Genomic DNA, 20,588 nt, shown 5'->3' with positions numbered 1-20,588 from the left:
CTATATAAAATTATCCATCCATTATTCACTGTTGACCGTCAGATGGAATTTTCTACATAGGATAGACTAATGATAAATGATAAGTATGGAAAAGAGGGATAATAGTTCAAATATTAAAAATGTACATTGCGTAAAATAATAATAAAACAATGATTAGTTTAATTGATTTGATCACCTTATTCCTATCACGTGGCAGCATGGAGTCTATAGAGTTACATGTCAGATAAGACGTACAGTATATATTCAGACAAACATACTATCTTGCCCACAAAGAACTAAGACTCACCGTATAATCTTTTGACGTGTATTTTTTGGACAGTGCAAGAAAAATGGAGTGCCTGGAGGGAACAAGGAAAACAAACAGAAAAGCCCAAGGGTTGCTTCAGGGATATCATTCCAGTATAGAATATTTCTGTTATCAAGGGTTCTTGAAAGGATGGTGTATGTGGTTGATAATAAGGACAATGTTACCCGTGTCAGCCCTATAGGAGAGTCGACACATAAACCCGACGAATGACAATACAGAATTACTTTATTTATTTTTTCGTCGATATTTCATAATGTGAACTGTACAAGTAAGCATCATTTTAGTTGACCAAGTGCTGACTACAGGAAAGAGCTAAGCTAAGAAGCTTCATTGGACCAGAGGGACCAGTAAAAAAAATCTTCCTGCAATCTTTCATTTTAGCAGTAACCTTTAACCTTTTTTCTAAAAACTTTGCACAACATGCTAAGAGGTCAAGCAATGTAATCTCTAAGTATATTTGCTTGAACAACATTGGAGAGTTCACAACCCGAGTCAAAAATGTGGATGTATTCATCAAAACAAAAGATAGTTTTCACCGTTTATACTGTATGACTATACAAATAAGACCTTAAAATTGAATTCAAAAATAATCCTTCAAGATCAGTATACACATACTTCGTCGATCAGAGACAAAGATGAGTTTAACTCTGCTTTTGTAAAAAACACATTTCATCATCTTCTCAATCCAATCAGGGATTCACTAGATCACTAGTTCTTGTTTGGGTCATTTCGGGGACAGTCAGCAAACACGGAGTGTTATGCAATCAGATGTTATCTGAGGACACAGTCCACGTTCCAGCTGAGTGGGGAGAGGGAAAGATTTATCAGTAGATCAGACAGACATTGATTCAATTGCTCTTGTAAATCATTATCAGCAGGTAAACAACACACACTGCTTGTTTGAAAAAAAGTAAAGATAAAAAACAAAAAAAAACAATAAAATACACAGACAATTTGATTTACGTTTCTCTGCTTGAATATTGTTGACTTGTCAGTGAAAGGTTTTATATATGTCCTAACGTACCTCTGTTCTTTGTCCAGTAGGGTGCGCCCGAGGTCCAAAAAGGGAAGTTCAAGTTTCAAAAGTCTCGCAAACAAACGTCAATAGGATAATATATTAGACTGATGTTGAACCTGACAAACACTACACAAATATATGAATGTATATGCATGTGCTTCTTTATTGAAATGTTCAAAATAGTTACTGCAATACACCTAGTGAAGAAATTGTAGGGCGATTGATAATTAAATGAAAAAGGTAAGGAATAAATTCATATATTCTAGGGCCAACATATATTAGGTCAAAAGATGGGATATTAGAAATGGGAAAAAATTGTAAAAACAAAATTATTAAACACTGTAAAAGGTACTAAAAAAAGAGGATAATATCAAATAGCAGTAGGGATCACATTATAGTTTGACTGCATTTTTGAAAAACAAAATATTAGAAAATATTCAACCATCTAAGGTTGAATTTTAATGAATTTATTAAAGGACAGGACAACAAAATATGACTCATAGTAATATTTTGTATCATTATTTAACAGTTTATTATTCAAAATATTGAATCATAATTAAATAACTGAAACCTTTCTGACAAAAGAGACAACATTTTTACAACACATACAAATTCTATTCTGGTCCGAGTTGGAATGAATCTCATATTATTCTCTGAATAATTCATTGCTTTTATCTTAATGTTGCATGTTTTCTGCAGACTTAGTGGAAGCTCCAAAACTATTTTGCAGGAGGAAGTTGGAAACACCATTAGGACAATGAAAAAAAAAACAAAAAAACATTAATGGTTCTTGCAATCTGGATTGAGGTCATGGAAAGACCTGGCAGTGCAGTGCAGCACAAAGCCATAAAGCCTGATGTAGCTGCCTCTTATCGAGCTTCCACTGTGGAGGAGAAATAACTGTCCTGGCGGCTGCAGACCTGTTGAATTAAAGGCAGCATTAGCCGCTGCCTCCTCTGCATTATTAATAGCCTGCTCCAGTCCTCAGACTATTATAACTCCTATTTTTCCTTCTGCAATATTCCGGTAGACTTCCCGCTGTCTTCAAAGACACTTGGGCATGAAGATGACGGAGCGTTCAAGCGTGAGATTATGGCTTTTATCTGAAGTCCAGATTGTCTGGCCTTTTTTTTTTTTTAAACTGAGCTTGGGTTTGAGCACAAAACTTGCTTTTCTTAATTTCGTTATAAATGTATTATTCCATTATTTGTCCCTGAACTGCTCGTTTGACCTTGTTTTCTTGACCAAATCGCTGGGGAGTCTTTCACTGATGTGACTGACTTTGATTTTATTTATACTTTCTTGTTAAATGTTTTTGGAATTTCTATGGGGTTTTACTGCGAATTTGAGTAATTTCAGTTCAATTGTTCAATGTTCTTTTTAAACATTATTTTAAGAAATCCCTCTTACAGGTATAGTTCACCATAAATTAAAGAGTCACCTATTTTCTACTGAGCCCCTGTCGACTTTTTTCAAAGTTTTGGGATCATTTTCAAGGTAATCTGTTCCTTTTAGAGTTATAGAAGAAAATGTGTGTTCATGCTAATGTAGCAACCTTCTACTTCATCTTATTTTTAAATCAGACTCTTAAAAACATCTAAATACCTCCATACTACTTATCATTAATGCCCAACCCTTAGTCGACATGAGGGTGAGTAGAAATTGGGTGGAACTATAAATTATGATGAACTCTTCCCATAACAATATAATCAAAAATTTACTTCATAACTGAAAACATTTGTTGTGATGTTGTGGGCCGCAAAATATAATCTCACAGGCGGCAAATGTCCCATGGGCTACAGGTTTAGTATATTAGGGGTCACCAACATGGTCGCAGACATCAAAGGAGCAGTCCTTGGCTCTGTTCAAAAAATATTTTTCATATATCCGTAATATAAAGTATCATCAATAAAATTAATTAACAAATGACATATCTAAAGTAATTTTAATAGCAAAAAACTGAGCCCTTGGAGTAGCTCACGGTTATAAAAAGATAGGTGACCCTGGTCGACATCAAAGTAGATGGTCCCCCTACATTATCATTCAGCAGGAGATGGCATCTGACGACCATATTTAGACAATTATGAGTGGCTCTGCACCATGACTTAACGGAATAAAAGATTCCACACACACACAGACCTAGTATTAGTAAGAGAAGCTGTTTTTTCCTCATGATCAACAACAATAACGGAACTAAAACAGTTCTGACAGATGGTTTAAGATCAAGGGCACGCCAGAAAAGCCAAAAGAACAATCCAATATTACTAAAACAGATGTTTAGATGAAGTCTCGTACAAAGACAAACATTTAAACTATCAATAAATACTACCATCATTAAATATAGTAAATAGATCTATAAACCAGGTGTTAATAAGTCGAAAAAAAGCTGAAATGAATGAAACGCACTCTCCACTAGATGCTTCCTAATCACTGCGCTTTTATTTTTCAAGTACTTTTTTTGTGTTTTCTGTCCTGATTATTTTGATGCTAGTTACGTGAGTGGTTGCATTACGTCTGAAAATATTTTTCTTGCCAGAGAAGTCTGGCAACATTTCTACCGCTTCATTTGGGAGTCTATGGTGTGAAAGCTGCTTCACATGCTAAATGAACAGTTGCTGACGCAGACAACTTTATACCACAAAAGGAGACACTGGGAGCTCTGTCATTACATTGTTGATCTTCCATCTGGTCTAGTCAGGCACTGACTGAAATTAAAGATGGCTGAGAATGAATGATGTGACGAGCCCATGTGATGAGCTGTTTAGATGTTGCGTTCATATGTTTTAGCTTTATTTTAGCTTTATTTAGTTGCATTTTCATTTTTAATTTATTGGCTTGACTGTGTTCTTGAGGCCTGGACATTGACCAGCGGACTGAAACGAAAGCTGCAACAAACACTTCAAGTGTCCGGCTTTAACAAGGTTAAAGAGATAGTTCATCCAAAACTCATTTTCTACTCACCCTCGTGTCGAATAAGGGTTGGGATCATTTTCAGAGTAATGCGTTCCTTTTTAGAGTTATAGGAAAAAATACAAGTTCATTTTAATGTAGCGACTGATGCTCAGTTTGTATTTGTCCAAAATGACACACTTAACAACAGTCTACTGTCTACACAGGAAGTGCTCCAGTGTTTTCACTACTAGTACTTCCTGTCTGTGAAGCATTTTAGCCTTCTAGCTTTTTCAACAAACAAGCTTAAAATATAAACTTGAATATAAGGTTCTTCCGGAACAATTCCTAATGTTAAGATGAGAACCATAGAGGTATTTTGGTGTTTTTAATGGACTTTAAAATGAGCTTACATTTTTGGCCAGTACTTCAAAGAATATTTCTCTGAAAACAATCCTAGCCCTTTAGTTGACACGATCTATAGATAGATAGATAGCTAAACTTTATTAATCCCTCTAAAGATCTCCTTCACTCAGAACAAGAACAAAGTTCTATAAAAAGAACAAAAAGACAAATGAAAAAAATCTAAGTATAAAGAAAAAAAATAACACAAAGAAAAGGATAAAAAGGATAACATGGAATACATTCTTCTTTCATTCCACTCCTGCACCCAAAGAACAATTATACAATCTAATAGCATGAGGAATGAATGTGTCCCTGAGTCTATAAGTGTTGCATCATGGGAGGAGCACTCGTCCTCCATCTGCTTCTCTGTTCACTGAGGATGACTGTCATCATCCATGATGGACAGTAGTTTCTCCTATCACTTTAGCGTCAGTGTAATTGGACAATATGTTTACCAAAGATTAAAAACTACACACCAAAACAGACACAGAAAATATTGGTTTGATACCTAAAGCGCTTAAACAAAATATACAGCTAAAATAAAGGTTTCTGATATAGTTTAAACGTATACAATTTTTTTGTGATTGTGATTTCAAGTAGAAAACTGCCCTGGGGTTGTTGCATTGTGGGTGTGTTTAGTTGTGATGGAAGTCTTGGTGGCTTGTGGTCGCTGACTAATGTAGCCGTTTTAGCTCCATCTGATGGAACCTCAGGTCGTGTTTAAGCCTGACAGATAAATGATTGAACCACGTATCAAATAATAAAACGCTTCTTCTTTGAGTGCCTGACTTGAAAGCAGCAAAAACAAAAAAAAATGTCCCTCTTTTCAAAGCTTATTTTTAAACCGGGTCATTAAGCAGTTTATTGAAACAAAGGCTCAGATCTGTTGTCGAGGAGCCCATTATTTTGTGTAGTTGGTGTTGCAAGACGGACACTTTGTTCACCTGCAAAACCCAAGAGAGAAATTTGAGGTTTTTTGAGAACAGCTCTTAATTACCCTGTCATGGAGGCGGTCTAGACAGTTGGAGAAAGGTTTATACTTATCATCCCCAGAAGTCATGAAGATTATCCAAAATCGCACATGTACTTCAGCCTTACACGACCACTCTTGACAATTAACTCCTTTATTATATTTCTTTCAAGCAAACCTCTGAACTGTCCGACATTTACTTCAAGACTGATCTACTGTGGTCACACCAATGATGGGATGCCATCGATAATCTCCACCAGTGAGCTGACAAGCTTAAAATAAAATCCTTCTCCACCACATATAGATTTTTCTTCCCAGAAGATGAGAAAGTGTGTTTCTGGTTGTTAAGGGAATTTTTTTTGGGGGGGCTACCCAAAAGATCGCTTTGAAGGCTCAGTGGAGTTTCTAAGATTGGTAGCGACATCCAAGTTTCAGCGAACTCTCCCCATGTGGCAAATATTAAAGAGTGTTTCTTTCATTAGAAAAAAAACCCTCCAAACAAAAACACAATCTATCCTTTTAATCTTTTTCTTCCTCTATGTTATGTATGCACCTCTGCTGGACGGCACAGTGCCTCTGAAGTGAGAATACAATGCTTCTCTTGTGTAATAAAACACCAATAAAAACATTTTGGAGAAACAATGTAGGTCACCTTAAAATAAAAGGATTTCATCCAATCCCAGCCGTCGATTTCTGTGGTAACTTATTCAAAAGACGGTCTATTAACAATTAAGTTCCAACATTCTTCAAATGATTTGATAAATAATAATAATTGATTATTTTGAGGTCTAGATTTGTAAAATATTTGCAAAGAATCAGCCATTTTCTGGTCCTAATCACTATTCCAGTGCTTCCTGAATAGTTTTCCTGTTATTCAACATTATAGCTTAAGAAGTATTAACATTGATAATGTTTTTTAATACGAGTATAGTGTTATCTCTGGGTCAAGGTGACCTGGTGGCCAAAATCAAATGTGTTTGAGGTATCCCTTGTGTTGACCCTGAGATAAGGGGTTGAACAAGCAATATGTAGTATTATATTTTTTGTTATAAGTAAGTAAGTAAGTAATTTATATTTGTAGAACGCTTTTCCAGACCAGGGCGATAAGGGGTTTAAACAATCAAAACAAAACTCAATAAAATATATACTTTAAAGATCAAGATAACACAGAGAACAACACAGGAGTCTCAGAAAATCAAGCAAAAGCCTGCATGAATAATAATTTATCTGAGAATATAAATAAAAATTTGATTGGCAGATACACTGAAACTGTGCCCAGAAAGTTATGATGGTATAATGTTGAAAAATCATGAATATTATTTTATAGACCTTTGACCTGGGCAACACAAAGGAGACTTTAAACGTTTTTTTCATATGAAGTACCAAGATGCTTTTTGAAGTTACCACTATCACAGAATTAAAAATTGACCAGAATGGAAATTGCAGTTTCATTGTTCAGTCCTCAGGGGGAGTCAGAACCATAGTTTTAATCTTACATATTGGGGTTTTTAAAGCAATAAATACGGATAAAAAGTGCTCTGCAATTTTAAATTGGTAATTGGTAATTTTTAATGGCATTGGTCATTGCTTTAACCCTTTCGTCGCCCTTCATTTTCGGGTCAGTACAGGAGTGCCACTGGGTCACCTTGACCCAGAGACAACACAAGGGTTCAAATTTGTTCCCGTGTCTCATTTCTTAACAGATTGATGAAGAGCGTCTTGCAATTTACCCTCTTCCTACGCCAGAATCTGTGTTTGGATTCTGTTGGGTTCCACCAACAAAGCAGAAACATACCACATTTCAACCTTCATCTTAACTCTTAACTGTTGCGAGACACGACAAACGATATGATACACCAACACTCTCCGTGATACAAAACCTCTTAAGCATATCCATGGTCACCCTTTAGAACTCATCCCACTACATCTAATTCCCAGTCCTCACAGCTCCGAGTGGAAATAGTCACAGGATGAGAAGCGTGCGATGATGGCTTTTATGCAAGATGCCACCTTTAGTAACAAATCCTCTTTACAGCGAGGCGCGACGCACGCCACCTCAAAGGCAGCAGATGTGTATTTCCAATCTTCTCTGATGTGACCTCAAAGAGACAAAAAACCTGGGACGTTTTTTTTTTTTTTCTGATTTTGATGCTCCCTAACCGGGATTACCCCGCGACTCACATCATCTGCCACCAAGAGTATATTTGTTGTGCCGCGCTCAAATAGAATGTTGCCGGCTTTATCTGCACACATACAGCTTGAGACACCTTACCTCCAGGCTGACCTCATCCTGTCACATGATTTAATGAGGCGCGCCGTGTCACAAACCAAGTGTCAGGGGGATGACAAGGCGGGAGCGCACAATGCTCCAAAGATTAATGAGGTCATCTCCTCTCGCCGGGCGGTTGACAGGGAGGAAGAAAGAAAGATGACAAGTCAGAAAATGACATCAAAAATAATAATATTGACAATAAAACAAATGAATCTTCTTTGCATTTTCCCAGGATTCACTTCGGTCTGTGTCTTGATGATGATGGACGCTCTCAGGAGGTGTCAAAAACCAATCAAACTCAAATCCAAATGCTTTCCACGGGCTATTTCAAAGGTCAGTATTGATTGTTCCAGCCATCTCTGACTTTCAGGAGGCCAGACTAAAGAGCGCGCGTGAGAAATTGAGATGATAATGCAATTACGGCTGGAAGTCTTTTGTAGACGGACATTAATGCCGGAGGAGAGTAGGATGTCAGAGACGGATGGATTATCATAATGTTTATGAGCAATCAGGCCATTAAAGGGCTTCAGGTTCTGGTTTGGAATGGAGCGGATCAAGTTGTAGCGGTTGATGCCTCAGCAACACCTATGCCAGCTTAAAGTGGTAGTTCACCCTGAATTACAATTTCACTCAATTGCTACTCTCACGTCGACTAAAGGTTGGGATTACTGTCAGTGTAATCTGACCCGTTTTAGAGTTACTGTATGTCAATGCTATCGTAGCGACTGGTGCTAAACACTAAAAAACAAAAAAAATGCTCGTCCGTGACTCCCATCGTGTATTGAAGCCTCGATAAGAGAAATTGTTCTGAAAAAAATTAATAAATCTATATTTTTTCTTGTTTGTAGTGGAAGATCCGTGGTGTAAATCTTACTTGTACGCACTGACTCTTCGTTGTTGGTTCGTCAAGTTGGAGCTTCTGCTATAAAACAAACTTAAGCTACGTTTTTCCTGAACAATTTCTAAAGTTGATTCTTTAATACAAGATGGAAATAACAGATGAACACCACAGGGGTATCTTTGCTGTTTTTAAGTGTGTCTTTTTGGACAAAAATGAAGATGAAAAACAACTGAGCTCCGGTCGCTACATACAAATTGACAAGCAAGGTGAAGAACAAGCTAATAAGTTTTGCTGTGATCATCATGTTTGCCCCCACATATATTTCAGCTTCTATAACTGGATTATTTCCATTAGTAACAACGATGAATGCTGTTCAACGACCCACACACAAATGTGCAAATATTATTGACCTTGAATTAAATTGAAAATATTAGGAATAAACACTTGACAAGGCCAGTTCAATCAATTGAAAGAGAAAGAAAATTCTATTAATCTCCTCTACTATTCCGTCTGCAATTATTTCACAGCGTCCGGCAAAATAAATTTATGCTTTATGCTAGGAACGATTAAAAAGAACCTTGACGAAATATGGACTTTATTCTGGCTGCTTTCAGCACTGACTTACTTTCTTCTGGGAGCTGAGCTTATTCTGGGATATTTAAGGATAAGTTATTTTGGGGTATTTTGGCCCCTGCTTGGTAAAAAAGATATATATTTAAAAATTAGACTCAAATCCCTTCAGTGCTCTAATAAGTTCAGCACAGTTTTTAAATCTTTTATGTAGCAGCCCACTCCAAGACCCAAAAATAGAATTGGGTTCTGCTTTTGGGAGAGTTTCATGTCACTCACTGCCCGTTTATATTAGTTTCAACTCATTGTGGATTAACACATATTTAAACTGAATATTAAATGTATGACTGATACTATAAATCTATAAATCTTCCTTTTTTCATATAGTTCTATCATCGTATGTAATATTTAAAATTCACGATGCACAGCAAGAGAGTTCGATTCCCGTTTTAAGACTTGAACCCAGAGAGTTGATCGACTTTGGCAGGTTCTAAATCTCTCTCTTTTGGTTCCTCTCCAACTTGGATGAAGGAGTGCTCTACTCGTTTGATCCACCACATCATCCACTCCTAGTCCCACAACAAGCTGTGCTGTTTAGAGTCCTCCTTTTTTTTTCTTTTTTTTATATAACTGATCCAGCTTTCCTTGTCATCGAAGTCTGTCTTTCATCTTTTCACAAAAAGGTAACATCTACCAGGAGAGCTAACATTCTAGCTCAGGTGGCTCATTGGACATTAAAAAAACTTTAATAAAATGTATAATAAAAGGTTTTTGTCTCTCATAACTTTGTGTTCACTTCTTGATATATATTGAATATACCTTGAGTTGGATTCAGCTTAAGAATTAGTGCATTCTAGGGCAGGAGTGCTATGTTTAAAAGCATGTTAAGTTATTTTTAAGGGTATTTACAATGAGGAGTGATTAAGAAATACGTTCAGAAAACAAAGATTATCATTTTTTCTTTCCATAAACAGCAGTTGACAAAGAGACAGGACCACCAATTTTTAGTGGGTAATCTATTTTTTGAGTAGCTAAATCAAGACTGTATGTTTTTTTGTTGATATACTCTACACCTACCTACATTTTTGTTTGCTCACCATAAAGGTCTAGTTTGAAAAATATAAAAATTTTAGAGCTTATAATTTTGATATATACAATTTGTATACAGTTCCTTTTTTTTTGTAATTTTTTATTCAATAAATTGTGTTATTATACATTTCCTGTCTTTTTTGTCAGGTATTTTGGTTATCATTTAAGGTAAGGTAAGTAAAGTAAGGTAAGGTAAAACTTTAAGGTAAGGTAAGGTAGAACTTTATTGATCCTCAGGAGGTCTCCTTCGGGAAATTGTTTTTTTCCAATAGCCACAGCAAAAACAGCAATTTTTCACAAAAAATAAATCAAAATAAAATAAGAACAAGAACAAAGAGAAATAAAGAGAAAGAACAAGATGATCAAGATGATACAATCTAATCATTTATTTTATTAATAGTATTATTATATATTTTATGATTAAAGTAAGTAAGTAAGTAAGTAAGTAATTTGTATTTATAGAAAGCTTTTCTTGACCAGGGTCACAAAGTGCTTAAACAATAAAAAAAATTACTCCAAAAATATTCCCTGAAAGAGTATTTGTATAGATTTCTGGAAAACAATACATTTTTCCACTTTCCTGTTAAAAATGTACCCCATCAGAGAAGGGAAAATGTATTTTATGAAAAAGTTTGGGGACCCCTCGTCTCTAGCGAGAACTCAAACACATGTCAGTACTCCAAGACTGCCGCTGGGTGGCGATAAAACCCCAGCACTGACTCCCTGACACGGCGTGACGAGCCGCGCTTTGCTCCCGCATCCCTCGGACCCCTCAAATCCATTTCTCTAACTGCACGAGGACGATGCCAAAACCCGGACTGAGCCAAAATGTGGATATTAAAGCGGGGAAAAATGATGTTTGATTAGGAATGAGAGGAGCAGGGAAGCAGAGGAGCTCGGGAGGAGAGCACTTCTAGAGCCAGAGCTCCGAGGACCAGCAACTTTTATAGACTTCCAAGTGAGCTGCGTTCAAGTCTCCTGCAGACTTGTTTGACTCGGGGATTGTGCTCGTGGACCAGCTTTGGCATCTGACCGGAGATGATGCTGTCGACTTGAGGAGGCGTGTTGGAGATCGCGTTTTTTTTGTGAGAAGATATTGCTTTCTTTTTGGCTGACAATGGAGAATAAATGAAAAAAAAGGAGGCTTCCCCGGATTAAGTGACAACAAACGACAGGTAGGACCTCGATCTTCATCTTTCTCTTCACGATCAAACCATCCCTGGAAATCGACGGGAGTAAAGGGATGAAATAAATCCGTCATAACTGGACGTGACAGCGAAATAATGAATGACTAATACGACATCCTATCGATCAGCTTATCGATCCACTTTCAATAATTATTTACTTGTGAGAAAAGCAGGTGTTCATTGATAACTTGACATCACGGTTGAAGGATTCACTTCTTATGAATTAAAAATGCAGCAGATTAACATTTAAGGACCATAAGAAATATGTATATTTAATATTGTGTCAATCAGGGATTCAAATAATTTATGATCTATCTGTTAATAAGTTTTTCATTTCCTTTAAAATAAGATGAATAAATGTCTACTGCCAACAAGTAACCATTGAATATTACATTTTTATTTAATGTGTTTTATTTAAATGTTAAGGTTTGCTATCAATAATTAGCAATATAGCTAATTAGCCTGCTAGCATTTCACAGATATTAGCCCAATTGCTAATTTGTCAGTTGTTTACTAAAATATAGTGATTATAAGCTTTTATTCAGCCCCACATTTTTAAATTTTGCACTAAAGTTATTGTTTGAAATTTATTTCTAACTATACCCCCCAGATGCATGAAACAAAACTATAATTTTCGGTAAATTATTGGTTACACAGATAGCTATTCCACTATTTTTTATGTATTTAAAGTTGACCAAAATTACTGTTTTCCTGTGTGGGTTAGAGGGTAATATTAAAGTGGTAGAGCAATACATTCCAAAAAATAATTTTAGCTAGCTATTGACATTCGCGACAAATTGTATTTCCTTTGGCGTCTTCAGCAATCTCTATACCTTCATTTTTCTTTTGACATGACATACATATATCAACAATTAATGCTTTTATAAATGAAAAAACACTTGACATTGATATGCCTTTTTTAAGCAAAATCACCCTGCAAGGATCAAAAAGATAAAATGGATTCATGAAAAATAAAAAACGTCAACGTGTTGGACCATGTCTTGGATTTAGGATTATTTCTATTTAAGATAACAAGACACCCTGAGAGTCTGTTTCATCTTTCAACAGTTATTTTGAAACATGAGGTTTAGAAAAATCGAAAGCATGTAATCTGTGCTGCTGGAATAATGCTCCTTTTTTTTCCATGTTAATAAAAATCCACTCCATAAATATATCGTGTGGTATGGTGTTCAAAGCCAAACTGTCATGGCATATTACCTTCCTCTCCTCTAATCACGAGCGACTGTAACCCCAAACACAAACAAGGCCTCCTACAGTACATGTGAGTCAAATGGCTGCTTTGATTTGGAACATGGGGCTGAGATCCCAGCGTGAGCCGCCTCCTCCATCACTGTATGATTATTCCACTTGACTCAAAATGAAAAAAAAAAAAAGAAAAAGAAAACCCTGAGCTTTAAGCGGCTTGTTTGTGACTTAAGAAAAGCACAATGCTCTTATCTTGTTGGATTACGATGAGGCGACACAGTTGGAGTCCCAGATGAAAACCGACTCACGTATTATCTGTCAGCTTCTCTGTGCAGCGAGCCGTTGTTATTCTGCTTTTGAATATTCATTCCCTGACCCTTCTCTCCTTGCCTTCTTTTAGTAGCATTGTTGACCTTCTTAAATCTGCCCTTTGTGCTATTGACAGGTGCTGTGTGGTCAGCTGTTTTTTTTTTCTTTTTCTTACCTCCTCTCAATTAGAGCCATCATCACATTTCATCGGGCAGAATAGACGAATGGCAATAACCTTACATTCTTATTGCAGTGTGATACTATGTTGCTGTGATTAATTGAAGTCCCCTCAGTGAATCAGAGGAAGCGTAGATCTTCTCCTTCACACATGCTGACTAGCAACCCATTATATTGTTTTATAGATCGCCATCAGTAGCCCTTGAAGGTGCCTGCGGCTCGCTGTTGTTCTCGAGGCTTTTATTGTGAAGTGTTATTGGTGGGTTCTGCTTTCAGGGAGCACAGGATTACTTGGATTACTGGAGATGGGATCTTAGCGACACTTTGACTGTATTTGATGAAGTAGCAATGGTGAAAATTAATATTAGTATCTCCTTGGTCTTAATATTGTTTTATTTTTAAATCAAGATTCCAGGTTATTTTTAAAAGGATTTATGGTTTGCTTGGTGAAACAATGAAGACTAGATCATTGGTCTCCTTGCTCGGTGGAGGTCTGCACTCTCGTACTGTTACCATATATATATATGGTAGATACATGAATGAAAGGATAAAACACATATCTATAACTGCAAATTAAGCATTTCTATTTTTGAAAATAAATGCTGTTTCATTATCTTGCAATGAAGGTTAGCGAGTTAAGGTGGGATAGTAGTAACTCATGATTTGATGCTGTGACCATATTTAGCCCATGATATGATAACATCACGATATTCTATACATCACGATATATTATATAATGTCTAATTTACTTATTCTATAACCATGTTCAGTGTACAATTTAATTAACGTTGTAAAGCTGGACACACCAAAGTTCATGAACATGTCTTATTTAAACCAGGACCGTGTTTTGTGAAACTGGAAAGTAATGGAAATTAATTGAATTATTGGACAGTATATTCATATTTCAGTATGAAACCAACCGTGTACAGAGTTATGATCACTTGTCCAGTACCTGTGAACTTTGGTAACATCAAATACTTTGTGTAAACCTCGACACACGAAGGCATCTTAGATAAATTTAGAACATTAAATAATATAAAGCTACACATAAAAGTGCCTGATATTGGTAAACATGTTTTTATGTACATTCCGACAATGCTTTCTGATTCTCGCGGACGGGCCTTTGATTTGTTTTTCATTGTTCCTTTTTTACATCATTCTTGCATCTGTTTCCTTCTGCTACTGTTTACACCTACTCTACCCCTATTTACTAGGATTAGCGCCCCCACGAACAGAGAAGGAGAGATTAAGTACTGATGGTGACAGCAGGGTAAATCAAGAATGTGTGTTGAAATAAAATATTGATTTTTGCCATCAGTGTGTCGATTATTTATTACGACAATATATTGAAATATCGATCTTTTCCCCCGACCTCTATTAGCTTGTTTTTCTTAAAGCAACAATACACAAGATTTTAAAAGTAGTTTCTGACATCAGACCAGTATCACTGCAGCGTCATAACTCTTTTAATCTTACAGACAACTGTGTATTTGTATAAAAAAAAATGAGACTCCTGTTGTGTCACTTTCTATTTTAATCTCCCTGGTAAATTCACAAAGTACTCCTCATGAAAACACTGTCTCTGACCCAGTGCTGTTAAGCTGGTCATGTGACTCGTCCAGACAAAGAAGATCATCTTAAAAATAATAGTGAGAGAGTTTTATTACACAATCATTACAGAATATTTGAAAAATGCGAGACACTATTTATTGTTTATCAAACTGGAAAGAAGCAGAATAATTTAGTCAAACATGAAATTAATTAAACAGGTATAAAAGTATATTTCTATGGCAGTTTCTCTCTATTTAGAGTGAACATTATTCCTCAGACAGTTGGCAGACACTTATAGACAGGTGGGAAAGCTTATATGTTGACCAGAGACCTGGGGACTGATATACTGTAATCCTCATTTTCATGTACTTAATAGCACATACCGTCAGGAATAGATGGACATCAGGTTAGATGCAAATGCGTGCAGAGTGCCATCTAGTGGAAATTAGACTGTATTAGGGCTGACAAATGTATTGTTATTGTATCACTATTGAGATATTTAAATTCAAGATATAAACTTTGCAAAACCAACTCTATCACTCGACATGGCTGCTCGTCCAGTGTGTAACCTGAAGCAGTCTCTAACGTCTCTAATGCACCCGCCATTCCAGCCAACCACAAACCTCCTCTGCCGTTGATTGACAGACGAAGCTGTGAAAGAGAAGTTAAAATATTGCACCTCTTTTCTCTTCTCACTAGTTGTTGTATAATGCACATTTTTGTAGGATTTTCTTAATGAAAAGCTGAATAAAAGTATTGATATCTACTTTATTTATTTGTGAGTTTATGTTAGTGTTTAATAATAAAATGAATAAATAAAGTGGCTCTTTATACATCCTCATAAACAATAATGTTTTTATTTTCCTGACAAATATTTGGTTTACACTGAAGTCATATTGTATCGATAAGATATCTGGTGGAAATATCGAGATATCAAATGTTGTCCCCTATACTGTATCATGATACTAGTCATGGTCTGATGAAGCTTCATGAAACAGTGTCATGTTGTCAGTAGGTGGCGCCATCACTTTAGAAATGATGTGATGATTAGAACAGTTGATTGAAATAAGGGAAAATAGTGCAAAGACCACCATCTAGTGGACTCCGAAAATAATGACACTGCTTCATGAAGCTTCATCAGACCATCACTACATGATACCGGTTGCTTTCTATTAAAGCTGATGAAGAAATGATAACGTATGGATTCAAATTTGTCAGAAACAGAATGTTTTGTAGTCAATATAATTGGAATAGCAGTGTTTCTATGTAAGTTAATATCATATTGAAATGTCTGATTGATGAGCAAGATATATAGGTACAGTACATGCATCAAACTGGCACATAAGTATTTGTAAATGAAAAGTAGGCCGCAGTACAAGAAGAACATATTGCAACAGTGAATCATGGGTACTGAAAATAACCTCATAAATTGACAGTCTATTTTCTTCACAACATTTCAAAAATAATGGCCGGAGATTGTAAAAGAAATGATATGATCGTGCTTATTATGCTTCCACTGTCAAGTTGTTGTGGTCTTTTATAACAATAAAGGCTTTTGGCAACACCATGACAAACTAGTTGCCCACGAAATATATGTGCATAATAAGTAGCTTTCGTTGGAGTTCAGATTTATAAATAGATACCGATAAGTGATCAATCAACATCTTGCTTTATATATATATATATATATATATATATATATGAATGATTGTTTGATTATCATTTACATTTTTTTTAAACAACATTTGTCAGTCCACGATAATACTGAAGCAATAATATTATATAATAAATCCCCAAAGGCATATCCGACCACGATATACCTTGTGATTGAGTAAAAATGTGATTCCTAGATAAACAAAGCATCCCCTCGACTTGTTGTTTTAACATCTGTCAAAAATGAAGCTCACAAGCTACACAGTTGATACCTTGTCCTGTAAAAAAGTAGTCCGCTTTCAAAATAATAGTTCAGTCGTCTAATGTAATTAATGTTTTATTCCCTTGATAAAATGTTGAAAGAAATGTTATTGTAATCACTTTACCCAGATATATATGTTAGATGCAGTCTTTTTTTTAATGTAGCCTTTAGCCTGATGATCCAATCCAACTCAAACATTTAACAATACACCAGCCTGTAAAGTCGTATCATCGTGTTGATAGATGATAGATGATGGGTTGAAGACGTTTTGTGATACAGTGCCTCATTTTTAAAGCCCGCTAGATGGCACTTGTTGCTCTGTAAACTTTGGCTCTGAACCACTGATTTAAAGCTACCACACACCATTTTTGGAAATTACGACACCTCATCAGCTGTTTCATGAAACCTTATTAGCTTGATGCTAATCTAAACAGGTATCAGCATGAGGAGAGTAAAACTCTAAACCCTAAAACTATAATTTGACCTAAACCTCTGGAAAGGCCTCATATTGTTTGTCAGCTGTTGTCAAAGAGCAAAGAAAAAAAAAAATACAATTTTCAAGACAAGTGAGCTGAAGTTATTCCTGATTTGATTCATTTCATCGTTGAATGTTGTTGTAGACACCTCGTGCTGTGAAATTGGTATCTGATGTTTTTTGGTGGCTTCAAAAATCCCAATTTTCGCTTGTTTGTATGCATGCCTTTTGAAAGTGACATTCACACTGATGCGGTGAACAAACCTGATCAAGCCAGAAGACGGAAGACTCGCACTTGATATGCATGAGACACCAGGTGATTTTTTCTTCTGGAAAAAGAACGTGTGGAGAAAAGTCGTGTCTCCCGTTTTTAAGGAGCCCACCTCAGGCGGAATTTGTGTTCACTGTCGGCTCACTGTGCACTCATGCAGATCAATATCAGGCGAGTCTAGCCTGGCAAGGACGAGGCAGAACATAACATATATATTTTAGATACAAGGCTTTTTCAGATCGACAGCAACATTCTTCCGTTTCTTTAAGTACTTCAGCTTATGCGGGATTAACTCAAAATGGCAGCCCACTGACTTGTCACGGTGAACATTGCATTTCGGGGTAGCACAAGTTACCCCGAAAATTCCAGAGCGTTGCATCAGCGACTCAACAGTGTGCAGTGAGCGTTGCCATCGCTGCAGATTTGTGTTGGTGGAACAATAAAAAGTAAGGGCGACGTGATTACACGCAACATTATCGCCTTGAGATGCAGTGGTGTTTACAGGGTAATGTGTTTGGAAAAGAGCCTTGTTTGTTCCACCCCTCAACACGCCCGCCTGATCTTCCGGAGTGAACATGCCGGTCTGTAATGGGAGAAAAAAAAAAAAAATCCAAAAAGCTCCACCATAGCAAACGGAATGCTGCATTGTGACGCTGGTGTGCGGTTGTGTCATGTACAGAGGGGCAGCAGGATGTGGGAAGCACATCCCATGTTTTATAGATGCCATTTAAAGGAGCATGTCCAAGATGGGCTGGCTGCAATGAACTGTAACCGCCGACAAAACACCAAGACAATAAACAAACAAATTGGTTTCCTGGAAGCCAGCAGTGTCCCACTCAATCGGCCTGGCTGATCCCCGCCGATGCAGCAAGACGTTTTTTTTTTTTTTCCCCCCTCAGAGATTAGACTGTGAAGCACAACTCCATCTCTTATTTATTCGTGCTGATTTCCTGTGTGCGTGTTTGGATGTGGGCGTGCGACTGTGGAAGTGTGTGTACATCCGAACTGATTTGTTTTTTTTTAGTTCGGAGAAGGTGTTTTCTCTGGTGTTGATGTGAACACAGAGATGTGTCGGGGGTGAGTTTTTTGGGCTTACGTGTCCCGAGCCGTCTGTCTCATCTGTTGCTGTATTAATGCAGTGTGTGAGGTGGCGCTGTTGTCAAGTATCACAAAAAAATGTCTGTTGCTCTCGCAGTGTTCACGATGAGACAATGAAGCCAGATATTCTGCACACCTTTTGATTAAAATTGCGGTAAAAGGATGTCCTTGGTTTTATGGTATGTATATGTCAGAAAATGTGTCCAAATGTTTAGATTACTAGACCTGAACAGGCCTTGTGTGATGAATAAACTAGACTCTAGTTGAAGGTCCTTTTGCCAAGTTTCATCATAGAGGCGGAGAGAGAGGTCGATCGCAGAGCGACAACAATACACCTGCGATATTAAACCATCTTCACCAGCTTGTCCTCACGATCACATCTTTTCACGCTGGTGTCTGCTGTGGACGCTTTGCTGCCTCTGTCCAAAAACCCTCTTACAAAGAACCAGACTAACCAGGACATTTAACTTGAAATATTATCCTTTATTAAGTGACATTTTCTGTGTATTTATGATTAAGATTGAGATTAGCTTTTGAACGATCTTCCTCTCTCTTTGCGCTTAATGGATCTACTGACTCTTAAGACAAACATCTTAAAACATTTCTATTTGTGCAGGCTTTTCCTTTATTTTCTGGAACTCCTGTGTTGTTATCTTGACCTTTTAAGGATATATTTTATTGTAAGTAAGTAAGTAAGTAAGTAATATTTATTTATATAGCGCTTTTCCAGACCAGGGTCACAAAGCGCTTTAACAATCAAAACAATACTCAAAAAAGTATATACTTTAAAGATCAAGATAATACTGAGAACAACACAGGAGTTCCAGTAAATCAAGGAAAAGCCTGAACAAATAGAAACGTCTTAAGATGTTTCTTAAAGGAGTCAGTAGATCCATCAAGCGCAAAGAGAGAGGAAGATCGTTACAAAAGATTTCTCTCCTCTGGTCCTGAGCCGTGTGCGAGGAACCATAAGTAGATTCTGATCCACAGACCTCAGAGCCCGAGCTGAGGTGTAAGGCTGGATCAGATCAGTGATGTAAGGAGGAGCCTGACAATGAATAGCTCTGAAAGTAAGAACCAGAAAGGATATTGAGTATTGTTTTGATTGTTTAAGCGCTTTGTGACCCTGGTCTGGAAAAGCGCTATATAAATACAAATTAATTACTTTCTTCCTTATTTTACTGTGACTGTACTTTAATATAATATTATAATTAATGTAGGATATAACCTTTGTATTATTTTTATATGAGAACGTATCTAAAAATAAACAACTTTTTCCACATACTGTATCTTTGGAATGTACCTGTGTTTATTTTTAAAATATGGTATGTGCTCATAAGAAACTTTTCTCTCCAAAAATAAGAACGACGTGGAGTAAGTTTCCGTGAATTCCTCAACCTCCCCTGAACATTTGAGCTTAGGAACCCAGTGTTCCATGTACACACTTCCCGGCTTTGTGGGTTTGGAGGATTTTCTCGCCTCAATCTTCTCTCAGCTCTTCCTCTCGGTTGATTTTCTTTGAGGTGGTCAGGTTTAGCAGTGCTGAGGCGCGATGTTGTGCTTTTGTGCTGAATCAACGTCCTATCAAGCACGCGGAACACAATCTCCCAGCTCCACGCTGCAAGTCCAAAGAAAAGGTTGGGAAATTGTCGATTTTGAGAAGCCCTCGTCTAATCCCTGATTCCCGAGGGAGTGAGAGACCTCATTTCATGTTTTATTTTTTTCTTCTTCCCCTCGCTCACTCCATCCGTACAGAGTCACTCTACGAGTTTTCAGTTTGGGAGAAATCTGTTTTGGTTGTGAAAGCAGCACTTTGTATCGACTTTGCAAATAAATAAATATTAAACACGCGTCTAAGAAACAAGGCCGGAGTTGATTTGAGGTTTGAACTCTTCGCAGCATTTTTCCGTGTTTGTTGACATGATTAAGTGTTTCCTTCTTCACTTGCTCTCCTTCGCGAAAACAAAAGAATGTGGGCTGAGGATGACCTGACTCGGAGGCCGCTGATGTTTTTCATCATGAGCTCTCAGCAACAGAA

The 20,588-nt window shown here is 36.9% G+C and overlaps 1 protein-coding gene across 1 annotated transcript in view; it reads left to right on the top strand.

Moving 5' to 3' along the window:
* Positions 1 to 11,133: 11,133 nt before the first annotated feature.
* Positions 11,134 to 20,588, top strand: part of tafa3a (TAFA chemokine like family member 3a) — a 140,822-nt gene continuing 131,367 nt past the window's right edge. The window contains exon 1 of the mRNA XM_087801701.1: positions 11,134 to 11,536. The gene's annotated coding sequence lies outside the window, so the exon portion shown is untranslated. The remainder of the gene's footprint in view (positions 11,537 to 20,588) is intronic.

This window comes from Callionymus lyra, chromosome 10 (assembly GCF_982586985.1).
Source record: "Callionymus lyra chromosome 10, fCalLyr1.hap1.1, whole genome shotgun sequence".
NCBI classification, from domain to species: Eukaryota; Metazoa; Chordata; class Actinopteri; order Syngnathiformes; family Callionymidae; genus Callionymus; species Callionymus lyra.
This window is presented reverse-complemented; position numbering and strand designations above follow the sequence as displayed.